Source organism: Aedes albopictus, chromosome 2 (assembly GCF_035046485.1).
Source record: "Aedes albopictus strain Foshan chromosome 2, AalbF5, whole genome shotgun sequence".
Classification (NCBI taxonomy): Eukaryota; Metazoa; Arthropoda; class Insecta; order Diptera; family Culicidae; genus Aedes; species Aedes albopictus.
In genome coordinates, this window is record NC_085137.1 from 103,290,745 (window position 1) to 103,317,962 (window position 27,218).

The following is a 27,218-nucleotide window of genomic DNA, read 5'->3' on the forward strand; positions in this document are numbered from 1 at the left end:
TCTTTTCACATCTCCTGAAGCCCTACAGGGGTTTTCAGATCGTGCACCGCGGTGCACTTGGAGCACCGCAAAAACATGAAAAGTGCACCACGGCACTTTAAAAAGTCTACCTAGTTTTTCACATTCATTGTCTGTTCAATGAAAAATCATTCGAATAAATGAAAACAAGGGATCCATGGCAAAACTATCGTAAGGCGCTAATGTGTGCCTTAATTTATAAAGCAATCCAGCAAGAACCAACTTGGGTGTTCGCGAAAAATGATGGAGGCATTCTACTAAACATCATGCTTTTCCCAAGAACTCGCCATGGATATTCCAAGAAGGGATCTGCAATGCATCTCCAGTAACTTTTCTAAAAAGTCATCAGAATCTGTTTAAGTTTCTGAGGTTTTGCTTAGGACTGGAGAAGGAATCCGTCAATGATCTTCAAATCATTTCACCAAAAATTCTACAAATAAATTATTATTTTCAAAGAAATTATTCTTGTCCTGGTCCCATCATGGTCCTGGCATTAATTTTACTATATGCCTGCTGAGGATCTCCCACAGCATTTTGGAAGTTTTTCTGGAAATATCCAAAGATATTCTCAGCAACAAAATATATCAAATCGAACAACTGTGTAATTTTTATTATACCCCGATAAATAAGAACAATATATAATAAAAATCAGTTTCTAATTAGTGTTGGAAAAATATTTCAACGAGAATATTCGCCTAGGAGTAGCTACTTAGGCACTGTTCATAAACTACGTAGACTCATTTTCAGCCATCTCAGATCCCCCCTCCCCATTCGTAGACATTTGTTCATACAAAAATTTGAAAATTTGTATGGAGCGTAGACTTTTACCTGAAACCCCCTCCTCCCATCAGAGTCTACGTAGTTTATGGACAGGCCCTTATAAATGACTTATAAAGCTTTACGAAATAAGAAATTGCAATTTTTGTCTATAATGAATAAGTGCACCGCAAAGCGATCTATTCCTAAAAGGTGCACCGAGAGCTAAAAGGTCTGAAAACCCCTACCCTAATGAAACTCCCTGAAACACCTTGAAGCCCCTCTAAAATCCCTATGAGACTCCCTAAAACTACTTTTGGACTTTCTGGAACAACGCTTCTTCCTCTTCTTGGAATAACTTCCCCACTCACATGGACAAACCCTGCTTCTCACCTTAGTCTTCTATTTTTACAGTTTTGAGCAGAGAGCTTCCTCTGGCAATGATCATTTTGCATGTGTATAGTGCTTTCAGTGGCATTCCAGGGGTGTTCCAAGGGATTCCAGCAGCGTTTCAGGGGGCTTCAAATAGGTTCTGCGGGGCTTCAAGATGTTTTGATTTATAGGTTTCAGGGGCGTTCCATGAATGTTTCAATAGGTTTCAAGTGTGAACCATGAGGTTTAAGGGGTTTCAGGGGCGTTCCAAGAGTGTTCCAGGAGGTTTAGGGGCGGTCCAGGAGGTTTCAGGAAAGCAGAAAGTCTCAGGGGGTTTCAGGAGTGATCCAGATGTTTTCAAAAGGTTTAAAGGGTGTTCCAGGGGTTTCAGGGGCGTCCTGGAGCATTCCCGTCAGTCTCGGCGGTGTTTCAGAAGGACGTTTCAGGCATGTTCCGAGGAGTTTCAGTGAGATCCTGGGGTGTTTTAGGAAATTTCATGAGAGTTTCATGTGGTTTTAAGCGGTTTCGGAAGGTTCCAAGAGTGTGTTTGGAGGTTTCAGGGAGTTTCAGGAGACTTCAATGGGTTTCCGGGAGGTTTCAGAAAGTGGTTTTAGAGTATTGACCCTTCTTTGAAAACCATCTGGAACTTCCTTGAAAGTCTATAATCCCCACTGAATCTTCCGGAAATCCCTCTAATACCCTTCTGAAACTCCCATGAAACTTAAAAATTAGGATCAGACAAATTTGTGTCAGATAATTTATAATTTATTACTAGCATTCAACCAATAGCGAAAATCGGTTCCCATTCAAATGTTCTAATTTATGTGTTTTTTTTAATAATGAACTGGGGTCTCCTGTTAGTCTAGCGGTAAAGGCTATGGATCGCCAATCCGGAGACGGCGGGTTCGATTCCCGTTCCGGTCGGGAAAAATTTCTCGACTCCCTGGGCATAGTGTATCATTGTACTTGCCTCACAATATACAAATTCATGCAATGGCAGGCAAAGAAAGCCCTTAAATTAATAACTGTGAAAGTGCTCAAAGAACACTAAGTTGAAGCGAGGCAGGCCTAGTCCCAGTGGGGACGTCGAGCCATAAAGAAGAATGATGAAATATTTTTCGAAGAAGTTATCAAAACAATTTTCAAAGAAATCACCGACAGAATTCATTTGGGAGCTGCTGAATAAATTCTCAAACAAAAACTTGAGGGAATTCACCCAAGAATCGCCTAAGGAAACCCCAAAAAAAAATGATTGGAGTAATTTCCATAGAACTCGCTAAGTGAATGCCCAAAGAAATAAACGAATTTTTTTTTTTTGAAAAAAAAAATCACCGGATTTCTTAAAGAACTGATTAAAGGAATCACGCAACGAAGCCCAAGAGGATTTTTCGAAGAAGCTTTCAAAGGAAATGCCCACAGAATTCTCAAAGAAATTACCAATGAAATTCTAAAAAAATACATGCATTGATACAACAAACCTTAGGAAGTTTCTGTGGGATGTCAAGGAGAAAAGTGTTAGTAGACATAAAATTCTTAAGTAACATTTGGGCGCATTTCAGAAGAAATCGTTGTATACAAAGAAGGTAAATAAAATGTAATATTGTTGAATAATTTGTGACAGAAATTTATAGAAAAATTGAATTAAACTCCTTTAAAAATTACTAGAGCACAAAACTGGATAGTTGTAGAGAATAAAACTTATAGATTTCACAGCGTAACAAAAATTAACTTTTTGTCTGTCTCAAGAGCAAACTTATGTGTCTCCGAAGGATTTTGGGCCGCTGAATCCGAATCCGGGCTCAGATTTGCTCTAACACGTCACAATTTTGAGCTATACCTCAATTTATAGGGCAAAATATGCGATTTTGGGCTTTTTTGACTGCAAGCCATTAAGCTTGGAAGTATATTTTTTAAGCAATCAAAAGGTTAATTGATCAGTTAACATCTAAATTAACGACTCATACAAATCTGAGCCCGGATTCGGATTCAGCGGCCCAAAATCCTTTGGAGACACATAAGTTTGCTCTTGAGACAAAAAAATGTTGCGCTGTGTTTTTAAACCCTGCGTGCAGTTTCTAAAAAAAACTAGATCTTAGATTTCTGGAGTAAATTCTCAGAGATTTTAAGATGTTTCATGGGTGTTCCAGGAGTATTCCAGGACTTGGAGGCTTTCATAGACGATGATTTATGGCTTTCAGAGGCGTCCCAGTGGTGTTCCAAGGGGTCTCAGAGGGATTTAGGAACGTTCAAGGGGTTTCAAGGGATTTCAGAAGTGTTTTCATGGTAGTTTCATAGGCGATCCATGAATTTCAATGGGTTTTAGGGTTATTCTAGAGGTGTTTAAGGAGTCTCATGAACATTCCAAAGTGTTCATGGAGGTTTCAGATAGTCTCAGGGCCTTCAGAGGTATTCCAGAGAGTTAAATTGGGTTTCAGAAGCGTTCCAGAGGATTTTAATGGGTTTCAAGGGTGTTCCAGATTGTTCCGGAGGCGTTCTAGAGCATTCAGGGGTCTAGGCGGTGATCCAAAGGGTTTCAGGGCGTATCAGCTATGTTCCAGGGAGCTTCAGGGGAATTCTGAGGCATTCTCAGAGGTTTCATGAGCGTTTTATGGGGTTTCAAGCGGCTTCAGAGACGTTCGTGGGCTTCGTGGCCATGCGGTAAGCGGCGCAGTCATCTAGGTCAGCGGTTTTCAGATCGTGCACCGCCATGGCAAGTGCAGCTCAGCACTTCAGAAAAGTCTTGCATATTCAAATTTAAATTTAAATTCATTACCTATTTCATGAAAAATAATTCGAATTAATTAGAACAACTGGACTATTGGAAGGTGCTTCAAGGGGTTGAGAATAAAATTTCCATTATTCCAGCCGGCGAGTTAAACTCGGATCCAGCAAAATCCGTCTCAGATATTCGCAAAGAATCATGGAACAAATCTGCCAAAATCTTGGCCAAAACTCTCCTAAGAAGTATTATTCTTTTTTTCCAAGATCTCGTAATGTATATTTACAAGCACCCTACAAGGCATCTCCAATGTATCTTCAATGAATGCATTGAAAAATCTCAGGAGAAATCTTAAAAATATTTCTGTGGCTTTGCTCAATACCAAAGAAGGAACTATCACTGTTCTCGAAATCAGTTAACCAAGAATTCTACTGATAACATAATTATGATTGTCATTGAAATCTGCTTTCGAATTGACAAGAGAGCCCAGAGGGAATTTATCAAAAATATTGTCAATATATGCCAAAGCTCTGAAAAAAAAACAAATAAAATAAAATAATCCAAGTGTCTTGCTAGAAATTTATAAGAAATATGGTAAAAGTCTTGGAAAAACGTCTATCAAAAAACCACACTAGAAATAATACAGTAGTCTTCAAAGGACTTCCCCGAGGTTCTTGAAAACAAAATACCACTAATTCAGCGCAAGATTTCCTTCAGCGTTTATAAAGATCTTGTCCGTGAGTTTGCAGAAACATTCTGAGCAAGAAATATTCGAAGTTGAATAACTATGTCACTTCACTGTGCAGGTGTGCAGGAGAACGGGGTGTGGCGGAGAAGAATTAACCACGAGCTCGCTGTACTTTACGGTGAACCCAGCATCCAGAAGGTGGCCAAAGCTGGAAGGATACGGTGGGCAGGGCATGTTGCAAGAATGCCGGACAACAACCCTGCAAAGCTGGTGTTTGCAACTGATCCGGTTGGCACAAGAAGGCGTGGAGCGCAGAGAGCACGATGGGCGGACCAGGTGGAGCGTGACTTGGCGAGCATCGGGCGCGACCTAGGATGGAGAGGGCAGCCACGAACCGTGTATTATGGAGAAATATTGTTGATTCAGTTTTATCTTAAATTTGATGTAATACTAAATAAATGAATGAAATGAAGACAGTGCCATAATTCGTGAAAAAAATAATAATGACGAGTGTATGCACCTTGGAAATGCTGTGAAAAATACGACAGCTTTTTGACGAATTTATATTTTTTTTTACCAATAATGAACTTGTCCACCGTGGAGCGATTTATTTTCAAAAAGTGCACCGCGAGCCGAAATGTCTGAAAACTCCTGATCTAGGCGTATCGAAAGCCTCAGAGGGTATCTTGGGTATCTGTAAAAGCAAATTTTCTGCGTAGGGTTGATTCCCGCTCAAGTCGGTGGGCCACTGGGTGTTGTTCTGAATGTTGTCCGTTGTCTATTGTATGTAAAGTGTTCACTTTGTTTAGTTTCTGGCTGAAGACGGTGTGAATTGTCTTTGCAGGGGTGTTCTTGGAAATTTCAAGGACTTTCAGAGGACCTCAGTGGGTTTCAAGGGGTTTTAAGTAGAAAGGTTAGAGATGGTGGTTTTAGGGGACATACAAAGAGCCTTGAACCTCATTTGAAAACCACCTTAAACTTCCTTGAAACCCCGTAATCCCCCTTGAATCTCTCGGAAACTCCTTCGAAACCCTTCTGATACTCCAATGAAAATTGGGAATGAAAATCAGAAAAAAAAATTGTAACAGATAAACTGAATTGTTCGACTAGCGGAGTGAACCATTCAACAATTGACGAAAATCGGTTCCGATACAAATGTTCTACTTCCTTTTAGAAAATCGAATTTAAGGGAATTACAATTCAATGAAAAGTACAAAAAATGACGTTCTCTGGATATTTTCTGCTACTGTGGAATCATGAGCATGAGCATAGATGACCGTACTATTCGTAGTTACTACTCCGTGATTGACCAGAACAATCGAAGTTGCACAAGGAACCAACAGACGGAGCTTGGGAGTAGCTTACCATCCTCAATGTGCATCTTCGAGAATTCCAAACTTTATTAGGTCAATAACGGCGCCGGCCACGTCCTTACGGTCATCGAGGAAGGAAAGGAATGTTATTATGACGTGCGTTGCTTACTAAAGACCGAGATCACCTCTGCGTCTCCACGTCTGTCATGGGAAGGACTTTTTGTTAGTGGGGAGGGGAAAGGGCGCATGATATGAGTTCACTTTGGTAAGTGGAGTGATTCATGCAACCCTATTAATATCAAACCACTTATTTTCATTTGGACTAAAACAAAACACATGTCGACATCGAAGATGACGAACCATTCAGATAGTTTTCGAAGTGCGAAAATTAACGAAAGAGAAAATAAAGTGATTTGAACCAACGTGGCTTTGGAACTTGGGCCGACACTTGACGTGACGAACATTTCAATGTCTGTTGACTAAAATCGCAAAAAATGTTGTTTGTTGCATTTATCGTATCATAAATCGCCCCGTACGAAGATGAGCAGTCAAATAGACGACGACGACGACGACGACGTGCACGCGGACGATCCGAATGAAAACGCGGCCTGTACACTTTGCCACCAAAAACTCACTAAATCGCCCCGTACGAAGATGAGCAGTCAAATAGACGACGACGACGACCGAATGAAAACGCGGCCTGTACACTTTGCCTCCAAAAACTCACTAAATCGCCCCGTACGAAGATGAGCAGTCAAATAGACGACGACGACGACCGAATGAAAACGCGGCCTGTACACTTTGCCTCCAAAAACTCACTAAATCGCCCCGTACGAAGATGAGCAGTCAAATAGACGACGACGACGACCGAATGAAAACGCGGCCTGTACACTTTGCCTCCAAAAACTCACTAAATCGCCCCGTACGAAGATGAGCAGTCAAATAGACGACGACGACGACCGAATGGAAACGCGGCCTGTACACTTTGCCTCCAAAAACTCACTAAATCACCCCGTACGAGGATGAGCAGTCAAATAGACGACGACGACGACCGAATGAAAACGCGGCCTGTACACTTTGCCTCCAAAAACTCACTAAATCACCCCGTACGAGGATGAGCAGTCAAATAGACGACGACGACGACCGAATGAAAACGCGGCCTGTACACTTTGCCTCCAAAAACTCACTAAATCACCCCGTACGAAGATGAGCAGTCAAATAGACGACGACGACGACCGAATGAAAACGCGGCCTGTACACTTTGCCTCCAAAAACTCACTAAATCGCCCTGTACGAAGATGAGCAGTCAAATAGACGACGACGACGTACAGTCATTGCACAATTATGGGTCACACACAATTATTAGTCACTTTTCACTTTAATAGATAAATACTAATTAATTGCAAGCTTTTGTTAGCCATTATCATTTTTCGTTGATGAGTTGATTTGTTTTGTGTCACTATACGTATCGCACACGGGCTTATACGTCAGAACATACATATTTTCAGTAATTTTTTGTTCGGCATAAAACCATCTGTCAAAGTAACGCTTCGATTGTGAACATCAGAAAGTGCGTGCGCTGCTTTCGTAAGCTCTGTAAAGGCGAGCTTTAGTGATTTTCAAGTGCAAAATGGTATCGTCACCAGAACAAAAGTATAATTTACGTTCTAAATGTAAAAATTCATGTGACTGTAGCTAATTAAAGCTTATTTCATGCAAAATTTAAATGACTCATTATTGTGACAAGGAACACCGAAAATCACACAATTATGGGTCACTTTTTGTGCAGCATAATATTGACAGTTCTGCGTACATGGGTATTGCATACTTTTAGGCGTTTATCAGTGGTTGTGTTGGAGATTCTGTCCCAATATTGAAAAATTGATTACAAATCATGAAAACACGCTTCGTTAAGAGGTTTGAGACCAGTTTTAGATTCTACTATAGTTGATCTATCTAGAATAAGTGACCATTCATTGAAAAAATAGACAAAACATTATTGTTCAGCCGATTCCTCTTGAGTGACTCATAATAGGCAACAAATTGACCCATAATTGTTACACAGCCAATTTTGACTCATAATTGTGGTTTTCATTATTCACCAACATTTCAGTAATTTTCACCGCCTAAAGTGAATTTTACAAGCAGATTTTTATATAAAACAACAAAAAGGAGTTTCAATAAAGAGAATATAAAATAAAAATAATGAAAGTGTTATTTTTGTATGAAAAACGATTCATATTATGAAGTGATTGCTGCTTGAGTGACCCATAATTGTGCAATGAGTGTATTTTCTGCTACTGTGGAATCATACAGAAAAAAAAGAAGGAAAATAACAATTCTAGTAGAGAACAATTGCCGATTTACCCTAAATATTGTTAATGATCTTCAAATCCCCTTCGACCTTTCGAATGGCAATTCCAACTGGGACAGTTCATGATTTTTTGCACTCATCGATTTCCATCCAAAATGACCTACCCACCAGATTAACAGATTGTTATGGCTAGAGAGCTTGTTTACCCAATCAATTAGGACCGTTCGGGTGAAAAAAATCCATGTTCCATTTATTCACACCCGGCAGTTAGCAAACGGCATGAACAACAGACAGCCAAACAGCAATATGAGTGGGAACGGCTCTCCTCATGATCTACGACGAGCGTGAACGGTTGCAAATTGGTTTCGAGAAAATTTACAATTCACCACCTCTTCACTCGTTGAGGTTAGTGACTGACCGACTACTGCGACTAACTCGGTTCAAGTGGTAAAAGATGGGCGGGCGATACGGAGACCTACGTAGCGTAGGTTAGCTACCGTCATGGGAGCGCTAGTCGGATACTGTCGTTCCTGGTAGGAAACAAGCTGCCTGGCGGACCGGCATTCCCTAATGTAACCGTTAGGCACTATCTGGTTGATGGTAAATTCGATAAATTGCTCCTTCAAGCATTGGTTAGAAAAAGCGTGGAAGCAACCCATCCGACCGGCGACGCGGCGCGGCAATGGGCAATATTGGCCCCATCAATTGATGGAGATGCTCTATCGATGCGATACGATGGTAGGTAGTCACAGCAGCAAGCAGTATGGCGCAGTGGGTGAATGTGGGACAACGCGGCGGGTCGAGTCGTGTCGAAGGTGGTCCAACGTGCCTCCATCGGAGATGATGGGAAAACATTGTACGAACGCGGAATTCGTACGAGATTGAATATTTTGCCCGAGCCGAGCCAAACAAACCGTACAGGCAGGGGCGGCGAATTTCATAGCCGAGTGGACTGTTAACCTTTTGCGCAATTTATTTTTAGCACGGCCAAACACTCGCGCGGTGTGGGGTATGGGTGCAAAGTGGATGAGGGCATGGTTCTCTGGGTCGGGTGTTGCACTTCATCCATAAATTATTTCGAAAGCTCTCTCTTCAGACAGCACTCTTGAATGAATTAAAAAAGTTGATTTGGAAAATTATCAGATGATTGGATGAAGGGGTTACTAGGTTTGAGACAGTGGTTTCTAATTTATAAAAAAAAAACTTTGCAGTATTTTGCCACATTTCCTTAGGTGTACTTTTTTGTCAAAACGCTGTCATAATCCTCTATTACTGTAGCAATGAAATCTACAGCACCATTATTACAATCAAGTAAAACGATATGTTACCTTCTTTAGGACAAAATATGAAAATAATGATGAAAGTAGAGTACAACTAACACCAACACCCACACAACTCCCCCCTCCCCTTTGGCAACACATTTATCTAAAAATTCTTCTTAAGATTTCTTCAGAATTTTCTCTACGGCTCTCATTTCTAGGAGTTCCCCCGAGAATATCTTCGTACAATTTTATAGGAATTCAGATCAGATCCATCAGAAATTTCATATGAGATTCATCCAGAACTTACACTACAAGTTGAGAATCTTGCAGAAATTATTCCAGAAACTTGTTTGGACATTTCTTCTGGATTTTTGCCTTTCTCGTACACCAAAGTGTACTGAAAGGCTATATATTCACTCGAAGAACGAATTTTCGATAGAAGGCTCGGATGGTCAAGTCACGTATACCGATCAACTCAGTTCGACGAATTGAGATGATGTCTGTATGTGCGTATGTGTGTATGTGTGTATGTATGTCTGTGTACAAAAAGGTCACTCACTTTTAAGGCACTTCCAATTGGCCGATTTTTCGGATTATAGCTCGAATCGAACCGGAATTTTACCGCATTGTTTGCTATTAAAAATGGTTTGAATCGGTCAAGGCGTTCCGGAGTTATGGCCATTTGAGTGATCCGGACCAGCACCGGTAGAACTGGCCACATATAAAACTGAACCAAGAACCCGACCAAGCCCCATCATGCGACACATCAAACTTCGGCGATTTTTGTAACCTTCAGCATGGTTGACAAATTTTGTGCGGATATTAACACAGGAGACCGAAAATTTTACGATGTCGGTCCAAAATTCAAGATGGCGGTCTAAAATCCAAAATGGTGGCTCCAAACCCAAGATGGCGGCTGTATAATGGAGTTTCTAGCCCTAAACCATGCAATATGGGTATATTTTGTATGGGGAAGATGTTTGGAGTCCAATAATGGCGACTATAACATCCAAGATGGCGGTCTAAAATCCAAGATGGCGCCTCCAATTCAATGGCGCCTCTAATGTTTAATGGAGTTTTGGGCACTAAAACCATGTAACATGGGTATATTTTGTATGGGGAAGATGTCTGGAGTCCAGAAATGGCGATCTGAGTATCCAAGATGGTGGTCTAAAATTCAAGATAGCGGCTCCAAATTCAAGATGGCGGCTGTTTAATGGAAATTTAGGCCTTAAAACCATGTAATATGGGTATATTTTGTATGGGGAAGTCTTCTGGAGACCATAAATGGCGATCTGAGTATCCAAGATGGTGATCTTAAATTCAAGATGGCGGCTCCAAATTCAATATGGCGGCTGTATAACGGAGTTTTAGGCCCTAAACCATGCAATAAGGGTATATTTTGTATGGGGTAGATGTCCGGTGTCCAAAAATGGCGACCTGAACATTCAAGATGGCGTTCTAAAATTCAAGATGGCGGCTTCAAATTCGAGATGGAGGCTGTTTAAAGGAATTTTAGACCCTAAAACCATGCAATATGGGCACATTTGGTATGGCGGTCTAAAATCCAAGATGGCGGCTCCAAATTCAAGATGACGGTTGTTTAGTGGAGTGTTTGGCTCTAAAACCATGCAATAAAAGTATATTTTGTATGGGCAAGATGTCCGGAGTCCAAAAATGGTGACCTGACAACAACAAGCGCACACGACAAGCTGAGGGACTGATATCCAAGATGGCGGCTCCAAATTAAAGATGGTGGTTGTAAAGTGGAGTTTTTGACTCTAAAACCATATAATATGGTTATAACTTGTATGGGAAAGGTGTCCGGAGTCCAAAAATGGCAACCTGAATATCCAAGATAGCGGTCTAAAATACAAAATGGCGGCTCTAGATCCAAGATGGCGGCTGTATAACGGAGTTTTGGGCCCTAAACCATTCAAGAAGGGTGTATTTTTTAATGGGGAAATGTCCGGAGTCCAAAAACGGTTACCTGAATATCCAAGATAGCGGTCTAAAATTCAAAATGGCGGCTTCAAATCAAGATGGAGGCTGTTTAATGGTCCAAAAATGGTGACCACAATTTCCAAGAGGGCGATCTAAAATCCGAAATGGCGGCTCCAAATTCAAGACAGTGGCTGTTTAAAGCAGTTTTTGACCCTAACTGCATGTAATATGGGTATATTTGGTATAGGGAAGATGTCTGGAGTCAAAAATGGCGACCGCAATATGCAAAATGGTGGCCCAAACACCAATATGACGGCTGCAAATTCAAGATGGTGGCTGTTTAACGGCGTTTTAAGCTCTAAATCCGTGTCATATGGGTTTATTTGATATAGGGACGAATTGTGGACTCCAAAAAAATGGTGACCAGATGGTGGCTGTTCAATGCAATATGGGTATATCAGGTATGGAGAAGAAATGTGGAGTCTAAAAATAAAGACCAAAATAGTCAAGATGGTGAACTTAAATCCAAAATTGAGGCTCAAAGTTCAAGATAGTGGCTTTTTGTTATGGTGAAATGGGAGAGCGTCCAGGTGCATTTTGGATCGCATTTTTGAGAGCACCGATCTCGTCATCCACAAAACGCCCGAAAACGAAAATGCTACTCAATATTTATCACGAGTAAGCAAGGCTACTTATTGCTTTTTCAGCTCTGTTTGTTGTTTAGATGACGAGATCTGCGCTTTCGGTATTTGCAAGGCAGCCATTGTGACGGCCATCTTTGGATTCGCTCATATATGTCCTTAAGACATATAGGCGCAAACATTAAAGCTACATAAACAATATGATTTCTGGTGCCATGTAATGGATTTTTGTTTAGCGTATGAAAGTGTGATATTTATCTACATGTCACTAGTCCATTTTACGAGCCGATTTTCTGAATGAATTTTGACAGGAGGTAGCGTCCAATAACCCGTGAAAATCAATATCATCATCAACATTGTTGTCACTTCGTAAAATGGTTCCTTGAGTTTTGTTGAAATGTGTTTTCAAAGACACGAGTAAGGCGCCATCTAGGTGGATTATTTAGGGATTTTTCAGAGCTGCAACTACTTTAAGATACATTTTAAGCAATGTCTTCGTAAATTTTTTAAGAAAGTCTCCCTAGTATAACCCCTGAGATTTCTCTAAATGCTCTTGCCGAGAATCTTTTAAAAATTCTTCAAGAGATTCAAAATTCTACAGATAATCTTTCAGGATTTATTCCAGGGATTACCCCGAAGATGGTTCCAGAGATTGCCTCAATGGGTTCTCTAGAAGTATCCCGAAAGCTTCGTTTTTCCAAAGTATTCTCTTAAATGTTCATGCTGAGATAGTTCCCAGAACTTTTTGAAGATTTTTACAAGAATTTCTACAGAGATTGCTTTAGAAATTCTTCCATAGTTCTCCAGAAATGTCTCTAATGATTCCAGTAGGTAATTCATTCAGTAATTCTCAAATAGTTCTTCAAAAAAATTCTTTAGAAATTGCTACAAAGGTTATTTGGAAATTGCTTTAGATTATTTCAGGAACTTGTTCAGGAAACTCTGAATAAATTCCTGTAGAAAAAAAATTAAACAAAGTTTTGGAGGAGTCCCAGAAAAGGATTTTGAAGCAATTTTCAAATAAATCATTCTAAGAACTTTTGCAGGAGAATTACTAGGAATTTCTAAAGGGTTCTTGGAGTAATTCTTGATCAAATCTCTGGATAGATTTCGAGAGCAAATATGAAGGAACTCGAACAAAACTCCTCAAAGCAATACCTGGCGGTCTCTGCATAAATTCCACAAGGTAGCACTCTGAGAAGATTGCCTGGAGGAAGCTTTCCAGAAACACCGAGACAAAGCTTCCGAGAAACTTCTGGAGCAATCACTGAATCAATCTTCGGAGAAAAAATCATCTGTAGAAACGCCCGGTTAAATTCCTACGAGAATCTTAACTTTCCAGGATAACTTTGAGGTGGAATCAAAGCTTTGAGATTTTCTGGTGGAGTCTTAAAGGTATGTGGGTAACCGGACAAACCCCTGGAGAAATGCTAGACTCTAGAGAATTTATTGGTAGAATTTTTAAAGTAACAAAATCTAATTCCTCCAAAGATTGCTTTAAAAATTTCTTCATTCATTTTTTTTAATTGCTCCAAATATTCCTCCAGCAAATATTTTAAAAGACCGCCCAGGAGATTCATTTGTTGATTCTCCAGAAGTTTCTAAAATGAATTCTTCAGAAATAACTGTAAAGATTCCTCCAAGAATTACTTCAGGAGTTCATCCAGTGACTTCTCTAGGTTTTTCAAGAAACTAATAAGAAATTTTTAAAATTCCTACATCTGAAGAAGTTGTTCATAGAATCTATAGAGAATTACTGAATGAATTTCTGAAAAGATTTCAAGGAATCTGTAACGGATTTCCGAAAAAAAAATTCTGGGGCAATCTCTGGAGCAATCCTTGCAAAAAATTCCAAAGCAACCACTACTAGGGGTCTCTGCATGAATTCTAAGAGTAAACCCTCGAAATAATTCCAGGATCATCATCTTTCTAGAAACTTTTGGTAAAAACATTATGTTTGGAGAAAAATGCATCAGGAGGAACGCCTGGCGGAATTGAAGCAACCCCTAAATAACTTCGTGGTAGAATCTCTGGTGGAACTTTGTTTGGCTGGAAACTTAGTGCTACGTCTTTCTTTTAGTTTGAGGATCGGTACTTCTGGAGATATAAAACAAGCAGCTATCATATGGTCGCCGTTAAGTCAGAGTCTTTAACCATATTTCTAGAAAAACAACTTTAAAGTTTGCAACTCTATAAGTTTTGAGTTTTTCAACAAATGTTCTTGAATTTTTGCCGTAAATCTTAATAAATATTCATAAAAGCATCGCTCTGTATTGATTGTGAGAAAACGTAAAATAAAGCTTGAGACCGAGAAATTGCTAAGTAATTGATTGTACTTAGTCCGCTCTGACTGAACGATTTTTGGAAAACCAACTACAGTTCGCACTCAAGTTTTCACATATTTGATGATAAAATGATGAACAAGTAGGACAACAGTTAATAGGAGTGGTGTATAATGTGAGCAGGATGTTTGAAATTTGACAGCTTCTCAACCAACATATTTTGATTTATAAAGGATTACGAAGAATAAGGTAATTTCAACTTTTTTTAGAGACACATGGTCCACTCTGTCTGCACGCGAAATGCCACAATATGCTCCAACACGATGATCTGTAAAATACAATATTGACCATAATAAAATGAAATTTCACGTTCTTTTTTGATCAATATATTATACCAAAGAAAATAATGAAAAAAACAACACTTGACAGCTCTGGAGGAATCCTCGACTAAAGTCCTGATGGAACCATAACAAGAATGCCTGGTGAAATACTCGTAGAAATTCTCTGAACAATTGATGGTTTTCTTGGAAAATTCTTCTGAAAAATTTATGAAGAATCCTTCAGAACTACTTCTGATGACACATTCAAAGAAATTTTCAGCGAAATCCTAGGACGAATTTCCGGACAAACGAACACACGAGTTTGATAAGAAATTCTCGAAGAAATTCTAGGCAAAAATGTTGAGTAATTTCTGGAGGAAACGTCGAAAAAAATCCGCGATAGATTCCGTAGTAGTTTCTGAGAAATTTTTGAAAAATTCGAAGAAATTTATGGAAAAATTGGAAAATAAAAATGGAATAAGACAACAATTTTTGGAAGTATTGAGGGGTCCAGATATGTAAGTGACAATTTTGTCGGTTTTGAGCTGAGCATATAAAAAAATTGTTCAGGTTTCAAGCTTTCAGGAACTTTTTTAAAATTTTTTACGATGATTATAAAAACTACAATAAATCGGAGAAAATTGAGTTGATTTTGAAACTTCATACATTTTGTATGGGATGAAGAATTTGTGAAAAATTTTGAAACTCATCTATTCGAAAGTGAGTTTTTGTAAGTTACACCCCTTTGCCTATAACCCTCACTATTATCGACAGATTTTTTGAAAAAAAAACTTCGGAGGAACCCGGTAGATAACATAGAAGCAAATTCTGACAAAATCCTTAAGGAATTCCATGGGAGAATTTAAAAAAATCTCGCACACATTTCTGGACGAATTCCTGTAGGAATACAACCAAGCGAAGCAAAAATCAACTATTGGTCTGTCTCAAGAGTAAATTTATGTGTCCCCGACGGATTTTGAGTCGCTGTATCCAATTTCGGACTCAGATTTGATCCAGCACATCACAACTTTGAGCTATGCTTCTATTTATAGGGTTAAATATACGATTGTTGGCATTTTTGACTGCAAACTTAATGGAAATATTTTTTTAATCAATCAAGAGGTACAGTGTATTAAACAATAATAATTTTTCATTCAAATGATCATAACTTTGTTATACATCAATCAAATATGCTGAAATTTTGATCCTTCATGAACCATATATCAAAGCTCCATTGATAAAATTTTGAGCGAGATCGAATAAGTTTTCTAAAAGTTATAGAACTTTTAGTAAAACTTATAAGATTTTTGAACACATTTTTGAAACATTATATCTCAATATGTACTCGATGGAACTTTTTCAATTTTTTTAGTGATATACCTAAGGCTTTCATATGCAGCTTCGTTTGAGATTTTATATTCACTACAAAAAATATGAAAAATCTGTATATGTTCAGAGTGTCATTTGTAAATTTATCATATTTTGATCAATAAAAGTGCCAAGTGCTTTCAACGTTTTTAAACTCTCTTAATGTGATATTTTTATACGGAACCTTCTAAACTACATATGAATAGTAAGTCCTATATATTGTTAATTCAGTTGATACACTTTGATTGGTGGAAAACATTTGGCAGATTATATGTGCAAAATACGGTAAATTTTTAAACATCGTCAACTGCATAAGCACATTTTTCATATTTTTTGTAGTGAAACCTCTAAAGTAGCTGCATATTAAAACCTTAGGTATCAGCTGTAACACAAAAAATTGAAAAAGTTTCATCTTCTAAGTTTTTCTAAAAGTTATATAACTTTCAGAACACTTATTCGATCTCGCTCAAAATTTTACCAATGGAGCTTGAATACCTTACCTTACCTTACCGGTCAGGCTAAGGCCGGGGTGGCCTCTGCTGTACATAGTAGCCGCCTCCATTCCACTCGGTCCATGGCTGTTTGTCTCCAGTTCCGCACTCTGCGTAGGGTCCGCAGATCGTCCTCCACTTGGTCGACCCACCTAGCTCGCTGCGCTCCACGTCTTCTTGTACCGGTCGGATGACTCTCGAGAACCATTTTAGTCGGGTTGCTATCCGACATCCTGATGACGTGACCCGCCCACCGTAGCCTCCCGATTTTCGCGGTATGGACGATGGTTGGTTCTCCCAGCAGCTGATGCAGCTCGTGGTTCATTCGCCTTCTCCAAGTCCCGTCTTCCATCTGCACTCCGCCGAAGATGGTACGCAACACCTTCCGTTCGAAAACTCCAAGGGCGCGTTGGTCCTCTGCACGTAGGGTCCATGTTTCGTGCCCATAGAGGACGACCGGTCTAATCAACGTTTTGTAGATGGTTAACTTCGTGTTACGGCGAACTTTATTCGATCGTAGAGTTCTGCGGAGTCCAAAGTAGGCACGATTTCCTGCCACAATGCGCCTCTGAATTTCTCTGCTGGTGTCGTTGTCGTCGGTCACCAGTGAGCCCAAGTACACGAATTCTTCAACCGCCTCGATTTCATCACCGTCGATATGAATTCGGGGTGGCGGGCGCGGTGATTCCTCCCTGGAGCCCTTTGCCATCATGTACTTTGTCTTCGACACATTAATGACTAATCCGATTCGCCTGGCTTCCCTCTTTAGTCGGATGTACGTTTCCGCCATCGTCTCAAATTTACGAGCAATAATATCAATATCATCGGCGAAACCAAGCAGCTGAACGGACTTCGTGAAAATCGTCCCACTCGTGTTTATCCCCGCTCTTCTTATTACACCCTCCAAAGCAATGTTGAACAGCAAGCACGAAAGACCATCACCTTGCCGCAACCCTCTGCGAGATTCGAAGGGACTCGAGAGTGTCCCTGATACTCGAACTACGCACATCACTCGATCCATCGTCGCCTTGATCAACCGTATCAGTTTATCCGGGAATCCGTATTCGTGCATAATCTGCCATAGCTGTTCTCGATCGATTGTATCATACGCCGATTTGAAATCGATGAACAAGTGATGTGCGGGCACGTTGTATTCGCGGCATTTCTGCAACACCTGGCGGATGGCGAACATCTGGTCCGTTGTAGCGCGTTCACCCATGAATCCAGCCTGATATTGCCCCACGAACTCTCTTGCAATCGGTGATAGACGGCGGCATAAAATTTGGGAGAGTATCTTGTAGGCAGCGCTCAGTAGTGTGATCGCGCGGTAGTTTCCGCAATCCAACTTGTCGCCCTTTTTGTAGATGGGACACACGATACCTTCCATCCATTCCTCCGGTAATACTTCCTCCTCCCAAATCTTGGTAATGACCCAGTGTAGTGCTCTCACCAGTGCTTCTCCACCGTATTTTAGAAGCTCGCTTGGTAGTTGATCTGCTCCAGCGGCTTTGTTGTTTTTCAACCGGCCAACCTCCTCCTCAATCTCTTGAAGGTCAGGGGCCGGAAGTCTTTCGTCCTGTGCACATACTCCTAGATCTGTTACCACGCCACCTTCGGTACTTGCAACGTCGCCATTGAGGTGCTCATCGTAATGCTGCCGCCACCTCTCGACCACCTCACGCTCGCTCGTGAGAATATTCCCGTGATTATCTCGGCACATGTCGGCTTGTGGCACAAAGCCTCTGCGCGAGCGGTTCAGCTTCTCGTAGAACTTTCGCGTGTCCTTAGCGCGGTACAGCTCTTCCATCGCTTCGCGATCTCGTTCTTCCTGCTGGCGCTTCTTCATCCGGAAGACTGAGTTCTGCCTGTTCCGCGCCTGTTTGTAACGTGCCTCATTCGCTCTCGTACGGTGTTGCAGCATTCTCGCCCATGCTGCATTCTTCTCGTTTTGCAACTGTTCACATTCGCCGTCGTACCAGTCGTTTCTGTGATTCGGAGTCGCGAAGCCTAGTGCTGTAGCCGAGGTACTGCCTATGGCGGATCGGATGTCCCTCCAGCCATCTTCAAGTGTAGCTGCGCCAAGCTGCTCTTCCGTTGGTAGGGCCACTGCTAACTGCTGCGCGTAGTCTTGAGCCACTTCTACGTTACGAAGTTGCTCGATGTTGAGCCGCGGCGTTCGACTTCGACGCGTGGTGATAACTGTCGAAAGTTTTGAGCGCATGCATACAGCGACTAAGTAGTGATCCGAATCTATATTCGCACTGCGGTATGTGCGGACGTTGGTTATATCCGAGAAGAATTTACCGTCGATTAGAACGTGGTCGATTTGGTTTTCTGTTTGGTGGTCGGGTGATCTCCAGGTGGCTTTGTGGATATCTTTGCGGGGGAAGAAGGTGCTTCGGACTACCATACCACGGGAGGCTGCAAAGTTTACGCATCGCTGGCCGTTATCATTCGATACGGCGTGCAGGCTGTTTCGCCCGATTACCGGTCTGTACATTTCCTCCCTTCCTACCTGCGCGTTCATGTCGCCGACAACGATTTTCACGTCACGCGGCGAGCAACCATCGTATGTTTGCTCTAACTGCGCGTAGAACGCTTCTTTCTCGTCATCTGGTCTCCCTTCGTGTGGGCAGTAGACGTTGATGATGCTGTAGTTGAAGAAACGGCCCTTAACTACAGCATCATCAACGTCCACTACATGATTCATGATTGGTCAAAATTTCTGCGTTTTTGATTGACGTATAAAAAAGTTATGAGCATTTAAATGAAAACTTATTTTGTCCAAAAAATTGCTGTACGGACAATTGTTTGATACACTGTAAATTGGTCAATTAACATGTACATTAACGACTCATGCAAAATATTTCGTTTTACAATAACGAATTTGAAAGTTTTAAGCGATTTATGTTAGGTACGATATTTCCCATACAAGTCACCTTCCAAAAGTTGCACGCAAGTTTACTTATTAACATAAAATGCTTAAATGTCTCAAATTTGATTTGGTAAAATGAAATATTTGGCGTGAGTCGTAAATTTAAATTTACCCTTTGATTGCTTGAAAAAAACATTCCATGCTTTAGGTCGAGGAAATATCCGTCATTGCTCTGTTGCTATTAAGATGGTAATCTCAGATTCTTCGTCATATTTTACAACAAAACCTATCATTGTGTATGCACTTGATTGTTTTTCAGTATCTTCAGTGCGATAGGACTCGAGATTACCATCTTCAAAATCACGAGGCAAATTGTTAGAAGGAGACGCCCTGTTTCACCTTAATAGCTTGCAATCAAAAAACCCAAAAATCGCATATTTTTTTCCAATAAATTGAGGTGTAGCCCAAAATTGTGACGTGCTGGAGCAAGTCTGATCTCGGATTCGAATTCAGCGACCCATAATATGTCAGAGACACATAAGTTTGTTCCTGAGACAAAAAAAAAAATGTTGCGCTGTGTAATCAAAGGAAGTTCTGGAGAGATTTTGATAATTTTTTTGGAGATATCCTTGCAGAATCATGAAGGGATCTTTGATGAAATTCGACGGAATGAAAATTTGGGTTCCGATTGTCCTTGCCAATAGTTCATTTGAATATATTGATACCACGGAAAGTTCCACCAGATGTTTGTTAAAACATTTTAAAACATGATTCCAAGCTTTATTATGTATTATATTCAAATTGAAAATTATTGCACTATACGATTATCTGACTCGAAAGCAATACGCGGTGACAAACTCAAACCTCTCCAAGTCAAATCTAAGCCACATCCAGCGAATAAGTCACGGTTAGCTCGGTCCAGTCTAGCCGTTTCAAGGACTTCCTCCAACGCAGCCGTCGACTCGTATTACCATTTTGGAAGACAAGCCACTATACCCGGCAGAGTCAAATATTTACCACTCTCACTCTCCTCTACTTAAACATCACTCTCTCGACAGAACGTCTTGGTCTTGGATCAAGTTGCACTTACGTCAACTTGACTCCATCCAATACATTCGATTCAGGAGTACTGGAACCATATTGAACAGGAAGGTACTTGACTTCTGGTGTGTCTGTCTCCGATGACGGAGCGAGCCACACCAACCCACAAGAACGCCTTTTACCTTTTCCATATCCGTCGAAATGTACTACAACTTGACCCTGCCCACAATCCGGCGCCATCGTCATTGGCAGCCGACCAGTTTGGCTTCTATAGCTAAGCTGCAGACCAACCATAACCAACCACTTAAGCGGAGGGAGTGTGGGATTTCGTGTACCGAAAAAGGCGCTACTCTTCTAGGTGCCATGAAAACGACCAACGAACCAATCGATGTCGATTCTAATGCCATCAGTTGGGCGAGTTAATGGAAAAGAAATTTTCCCTTCTTCCAACAACAGTGTCATTCTTACCTTTATCTGTGTTGTAGTCGAACCGTTGACGATGTTTGTACACCCAGCATTGATCGAATCAAAACCACCTGGAAAATGAAAGAAAATAAGAAAGAAACATAAGCTTTGCTATTTTTAACTTGTTTTGCGTAAACATTTTCTATGGTAAGGAAAAATCGAAACACTGACGAATACAAGAATGATGCATAAATCGATCACCATCTGTCCAACAGCAATAATCGACGACGACCAGCGGTAGTGGTATCAAGCCGTTCAATAATGATGATGCCCAGCTGAGCTACAATTAGCGTACACTAGGCACACGTTCCCAGTTCCTGTCCGGCGGCGTGTGACCCCCGTTACGGTCGAATCCAGTGTTTGTAAATTCTCATTAAACCACAGGCATCGTCCAAACATTGTCGTCGTCGTCGTCGTCGTTGGCTTTGGAGGAGAGATGTTGGACGTCACCGCCTTCCACCGTAGCCACCCAACTTCATTAGTGCACAGTGCACTGGGTGTTTCCGTTCGTAATCCAAACACAAACATCCGCGGTTCATTTGCTAATAGAATGAAGAAAAATACGGCCAATTATGGGGAATCGATTTCGAAACGTGATTATTGCTCGGCTGGTCGGAGGGGTTATATTTGGAATAGTTGCACATGTTACACATTGTAAACACAGTGTTTTCAGTGTATGAATGAAAACTAGGAACTCAATCTAGTCTAACGAAAGAAAGTTAGTACTAATTTTGATCATCTTAATTATCCAAATCAAATTTTATTGTAATGATATTTCTTGTTATGTTATTCTTAGCACGCGTCGCTCGGAAGCTCCAACTGCCTCTGGTTCGAGTGGTCCAGGTCCATATCTCGTCTCCGTAGAAGACCAACGGTCTTATTAGAGTTTTGTACATGTAACATTTTGGCGACCAATTAGTCTTGTAAAGGTCATAAAACCGATTACCTATTATCTTGGTTTTGGTGGCTAAAAATGTTATTTGGGTCGTGACATTATTACCTCGGCGGGTCCGGTCGTGTTTGGTTCCATAACCACCATGTACTTTGTTTTTTTGACACACTCACCACCAATCCGACCCCTTCTGCTTCGCGTTTCAACTCAACTCAAAATGTCCGGGCCCCTGGCACGTTGATCCCACATTTGCTTCATAAGCAGATGGTCATGGGTTCGATCCCAGCCTCGGCACTTTCGTCAGTTAATCTTTCCCCCTGAGAGTAGCTGACTCTGACCCTCTTCTGAGCCCATGGCTTAAACGAAACCAGATACTTGGATATCGGCAAACCGGCAACTCATAATGGAAAAAGGAACAACCAACAGCCACAAATCAACATCCTCATGCTCATCATTTTACTATGATAGGGTAGAAAGTGAAAGCAGCGCAACGGCAAACAGTTCGATATAGTAGAATTAGAATAGACTACATTCAGTCGCTGTACAAAGTGTAAGTACAGTTTCCAATTGGAATCACTCACGCAGTGCCCGAGTGGACAAAAAGAACTGTAAATAAGGTTAAGTGATTGAAAAATGAAAAAATGTGCGTGTAGTCCGCAAAGCACACAAATTGACCGGATTTTGTGAAAATCCCGGTAGTTGAGCCTGTTTCGTGTCATTACACCCTCAGGGAAACAACAGGTGCAACAGGCCTGTAACCTGGAGATATTCCTTCGGAATATGAATACCAGGATTGAGTCCCTGGCAACTTTCCTGAACAAGTCCCTGGAAGACTTTCTGAGGAAAACGCTAAAATAATTCCAAGAGTACTCTTTGAGTTGCTGAAAAAAAAGAGGGAATCCATTGAGGGTTTTTGTAAATGAATCCCAAAAGATTTTCTGACCGAATCCCAAGAGAAATTTCTGAAGGAATTCTTGCAGAAATTTCTGGTGGAATTTCAGAGACAATTCCTATATTTTTTTCTGAAGGATTGCCTGTAAGAGTTTATGAAAAAAAAAAAACTTTGTAACTGAAGGAACACTGAATTTCCTACTATCCAAATGAATCACTGTAAGAATTTCTGAAGGAATCCGTGGAAGAATTTCAGAGAGAATCCCTGGAAAGATTGCTGATAAAGTTTATGGAGAATATTCCAGAGGAACACACGGAGAAATTTCTGGAGGAATCTCAAGATGAATTCCAGAAGTGAATTATAGAGTAATTCCTTAATAAACACAGAGGATTCTTTGATGTTGAAACCAATTTCTAGGCTTTCCAAAGGTAAAGGTATACATCAATCTTGGAAGTAATCCTTTAAAGTTAGTCTTGAGGAGTTCTTGGTTAAATTTATAAAGGAATTTCTAAAGTAAAGAAGATTTTCTAAACAAATGCTTGGAGAATTTGCTTAATGAATCTCTGACAGAACATCTAAAGGAAACTATGGAGGAATTCCTAAAGGAATCAATGGAAGATTCCATAATAGAATATTCAATTTATCAAGACGAATTTTTAATGAATTGTGTAGGGAATCTCTGAAAAAGGCTATGGAAAATTTTATCAAGGAACCCTTGTTGCAATTTCTGAAGAACTCTCAAGAGAGATTTCTAAAGAATGTTTTGAAAAAAGTCCTTTAGGAAAAGCTATAGAAATTCACAGAAGCGTTTACGAAGCAACACATCCTCTCCTCTTCTTGGCGTAACGTCCTCCTGGGACAAAGCCTGCTTCTCAGCTTAGTGTTCTATGAGCACTTCCACAGTTATTAACTGAGAGCTTCCTCTGCCAATGACCATTTTGCATGTGTATATCGTGTGGCAGGCACGAAGATACTCTATGCCCAAGGAAGTCAAGGAAATTTTCTTTACGAAAAGATCCTGGACCGACCGGGAATCGAACCCGTCACCCTCAGCATGGTTTTGCTGAATACCCGTGCGTTTACCGCCTCGGCTATATGGGCTATATGGGCAACACATGGAAGATGTTAAAAAAAAATCATCAAGATATTTCTGAAAATAAATTTTCGAATGAATCTCTGAAGGACTTTTTGAATGAATCCTTGAAAGAAATTTTTAAGGGATCACAAGAAGATTTGCTAATAAATATCTGGAAAAAAGTTTTTGTTTGTTTATTTACTCTGAAAGAAATTTACTCTCTGAAAGAAATTCTGAAAAACAAAATCATGGGATAATTTTTGAAGCAATCTTCGAAGAAAATGTGCGAATGGTATCTAGGAAGTTTTTTTTAACGATTGTGAGGATTTCTCAAGGAATCCCAAGATAGTTTCGTAAACAAGTCCCTGGATGAATTTTTGAAGAAACTACTTCTGAACCAATCCCAGAAAAAATTTCAGAAGGAATCCATGTAGCAATTTTAATAGGAATTTGTTGAATTTATTCTGAAGGAATCATTTGCAAAATTTCTGGTGGAATTTTGAACACAGTTCTTATAATTTTCTAAGGAATTTCCTGTAAGAGTTTATGAAAAAAGAAGGAATACTGAAAAAAACCCAAGAAAGACTTTCCGATAGAACCCCTGGAGGGATTTATGATGAAGAAGTTTCCAGAGGAACACTTGAAGTAATTCCTGGAGGAATCTCAAGGTGAATAACTCGGGATAAATTTCTTGAAAAATATGTAAAACTTTCTCAAGCAATTCTTCAACTTTGCTAGGAATCCGTAGTAGATTTTCGGAAACCGATCTCCGGAAGACAGCAATTTTGAAAGCAATCCTTTAAAGATTGTCTAAGGTAGTTCTTGGAAATTTCTAAAGAAAAATCTAAGGGAATTTCTAAAGCAATTCCTGAAATATTTTCTAAAATAATGCCTGGAGAATTTACTTAAATAAACTCGGCAAGAAAAAAACTACTAAAAAATTTGGAGAAATTTCTAAGGGGATCAAAATTTGAATAGAATTTCTTATTTATCAAGACGAAGAAGTCCTTGAAAGAACTGTGCAAAGAATGCAAGAAGAAATTTATGAAAAATTTTCCAAGAATTTCTCAGAATTTTCTTCAGAATTTCCTCTTGAGAGTTCTACAGAAATTTATTTTTTCTTTAAGGCTTCAATTAAAGAAAAAATAAATTTCTAGAGAACTCTCTAGAGGAAATTATGAAGAAAATTCTGAGAAATTCTTGGAGCAATATGTAGGTAAAGAAATTCTTAGGGAAGTTTACTTAGCAACACATTGTAGATTTTCTGAAAAAAAAACATCAAGAAATTTCTGTAAAAAAAAATCCGAATGAATAACTGAAGCATTTTTTTAAATGAATTTCATGAGGAAGTGCTTAAGAAATCCCAAGAAGATTTTGCAATAAAACATAGAGGGTCTTGTACCATTTTGTATAGAGTTAGGCACGTACAGTATCTAACTCTGTACAAAAATTCAAGTCAATCGGTTTGAAATTGACTAAGTTATAGCGGCAAGTGCCCAAAATAGGTACACCTGCCCAAATGGTACAAGACCCTATTAGGAAGTTTCTGAACGAATCTTTGGACTAATTTCTGAAGAAATCTGTGGAAAACTACAAAGCTGCTCAGATAGAATTTCTGAAAAAAAAAAATCATGGAATAATGTCTAAAGCAGTTCCTGAAGAAAATGTCCGATGAATTCTAGGAGGTTTTTTTAAGAACGACTGTGGAAGTTTCTCAAGGAATCCTTGGAAAAAATCCATAAGAATCCCTAAAAGAATTTCTGAAGGAATTTTTGAGAAATTCACCTAATAAACATGAGAATTTTATTTTGTGAAATCATTGAATGATGTTTTAAATAGGTTCCAAGAGAAATGTGTCCAGATAATAATTATGGAGTGAATCTCTGGGCGAATTTCTGAAAAACAATCTCTGGGAGTACAGTCAAACCTCTATGAACCGATGTTTCTTGACTCGATTTCGACTCATGGAGGCACATTTTTCCATACTAAAAAACAATTCTAGGTTACTATGATGGCCACTTCAAACAGCTTCCCAAAAGATTTCATTTCCACTACTCGATATTTCCATGAGTCGATGCGGTCCCTTCGAAATGGACTCATAGAAGTTTGACTGTATTTCTGAAGCAATCCTAGGAGAAAACTTCCTAACGAATGCTTAGAAGATTTGTTAAGAAACTCTGGGATGAAATTCCTACGCGAGTTTCTGAAAAAAAAAACCTTGGGAAAATTTCCAAAGAAATTTTATGAAAATAACTTTAAAAGCTTCGTTAGCATTTCTTATCAATCTAAAAATTATTTTCTATGGGAAACCCGGGATAAATTTCTGAATAAATATGTAGATAATTTTCAAGATAAACCAAACACGATTTAAAAAAAACTGGAACAGTCTGCCAAGAAGTTATTTGAGAAATTAGTGAATAAAATTTCCGAATGATTGTTTGAAACATTTCAAGAAAGAATTCGTGAACAAATTCCTGTTAGAATATCTGAAGAAAGATTTAAAGAGGCAATTCGTGAAGAAATTCCTATAGCAGAATATGAAGGAATCCGTGAATAATTTCCAAAGCGAAACTTGAAAGAAATTTCTAAAAATATATCTAGATAAGTTCTGAACGATTCACAAGAAATTACTGGATGGAAGGATTTTCCAAAGCATTCTTTGGAGAAATTTTTGCATAGAGTAGCGAACCACTTGGGCAGCGGCCGGTATTTTGGCCACTCTTCGCTATAACTCAGTCAATTCCAAACCAATTTGGGAAAGAGGAAGAAAAACAAATCCAAAACCTTGATTTGCTATTCGTATGGGTAGGGGACGAATGAAAAAGAAAAAATCACAAAGGATTCTTATAAACGTACATTGACGTTTTTTACGCGTTTTTTTTTCACATGGAAATATTCTGAATGATGGGTTCCGCTTTTAACACGCTCATGTCTCAGTCAAAATCGGATCCCTTAACGTAAAAGCTAAGAAATGATACCGATATCGACCATGCATTGGAACCCTAGTCTTTACTGTTTCAAACCAGTGGACACCGAATTAGGAATACTAACCCACTTCTGGAACTTCTGAAGAAATCCTGAAACGAACTCCTGGATGAAACCCGGAAGAAAATCCTCGGAAAATGCCGCAAAGGACTCCTAGAAGGATCTTGGAAGGCACTGCTGAAGGAATTCCAGAAAAAAAAAATCCTGGAGGAGTCCCAGAAGAACTGCTAGAGGAATCTCGGAAGGATTTCCTGGAGGGAACTCCTAGAGGAATCCCAAAAAGAACTGCTGAAAAGCTTCCGCAAGGAACTTCTAGAGGAGTCTCGGGAGTAACTGCTGTAAAAATCCCGGAAGAAATACCAGGAGGTTTTTTTTTTAATCTCGGAAGGAACATTTATAACGAACTTCAGGAGGAATTTCGGAAGGAACTAATGCAGGAATCCCGACAAGAGTTCTGGAAGAAACATTTGGAGGAATCTAGGAAGAAACTTCTGAAATGGTCTCG

The 27,218-nt window shown here is 39.8% G+C and overlaps 1 protein-coding gene across 2 annotated transcripts in view; it reads right to left on the minus strand.

Moving 5' to 3' along the window:
• LOC109407612 (solute carrier organic anion transporter family member 5A1) overlaps positions 1 to 27,218 on the minus strand; it is a 264,098-nt gene that overhangs the window by 161,191 nt on the left and 75,689 nt on the right. For both annotated transcript variants that reach the window (XM_062850165.1, XM_029852789.2), the window contains exon 3: positions 20,873 to 20,940. The gene's annotated coding sequence lies outside the window, so the exon portion shown is untranslated. The remainder of the gene's footprint in view (positions 1 to 20,872; positions 20,941 to 27,218) is intronic.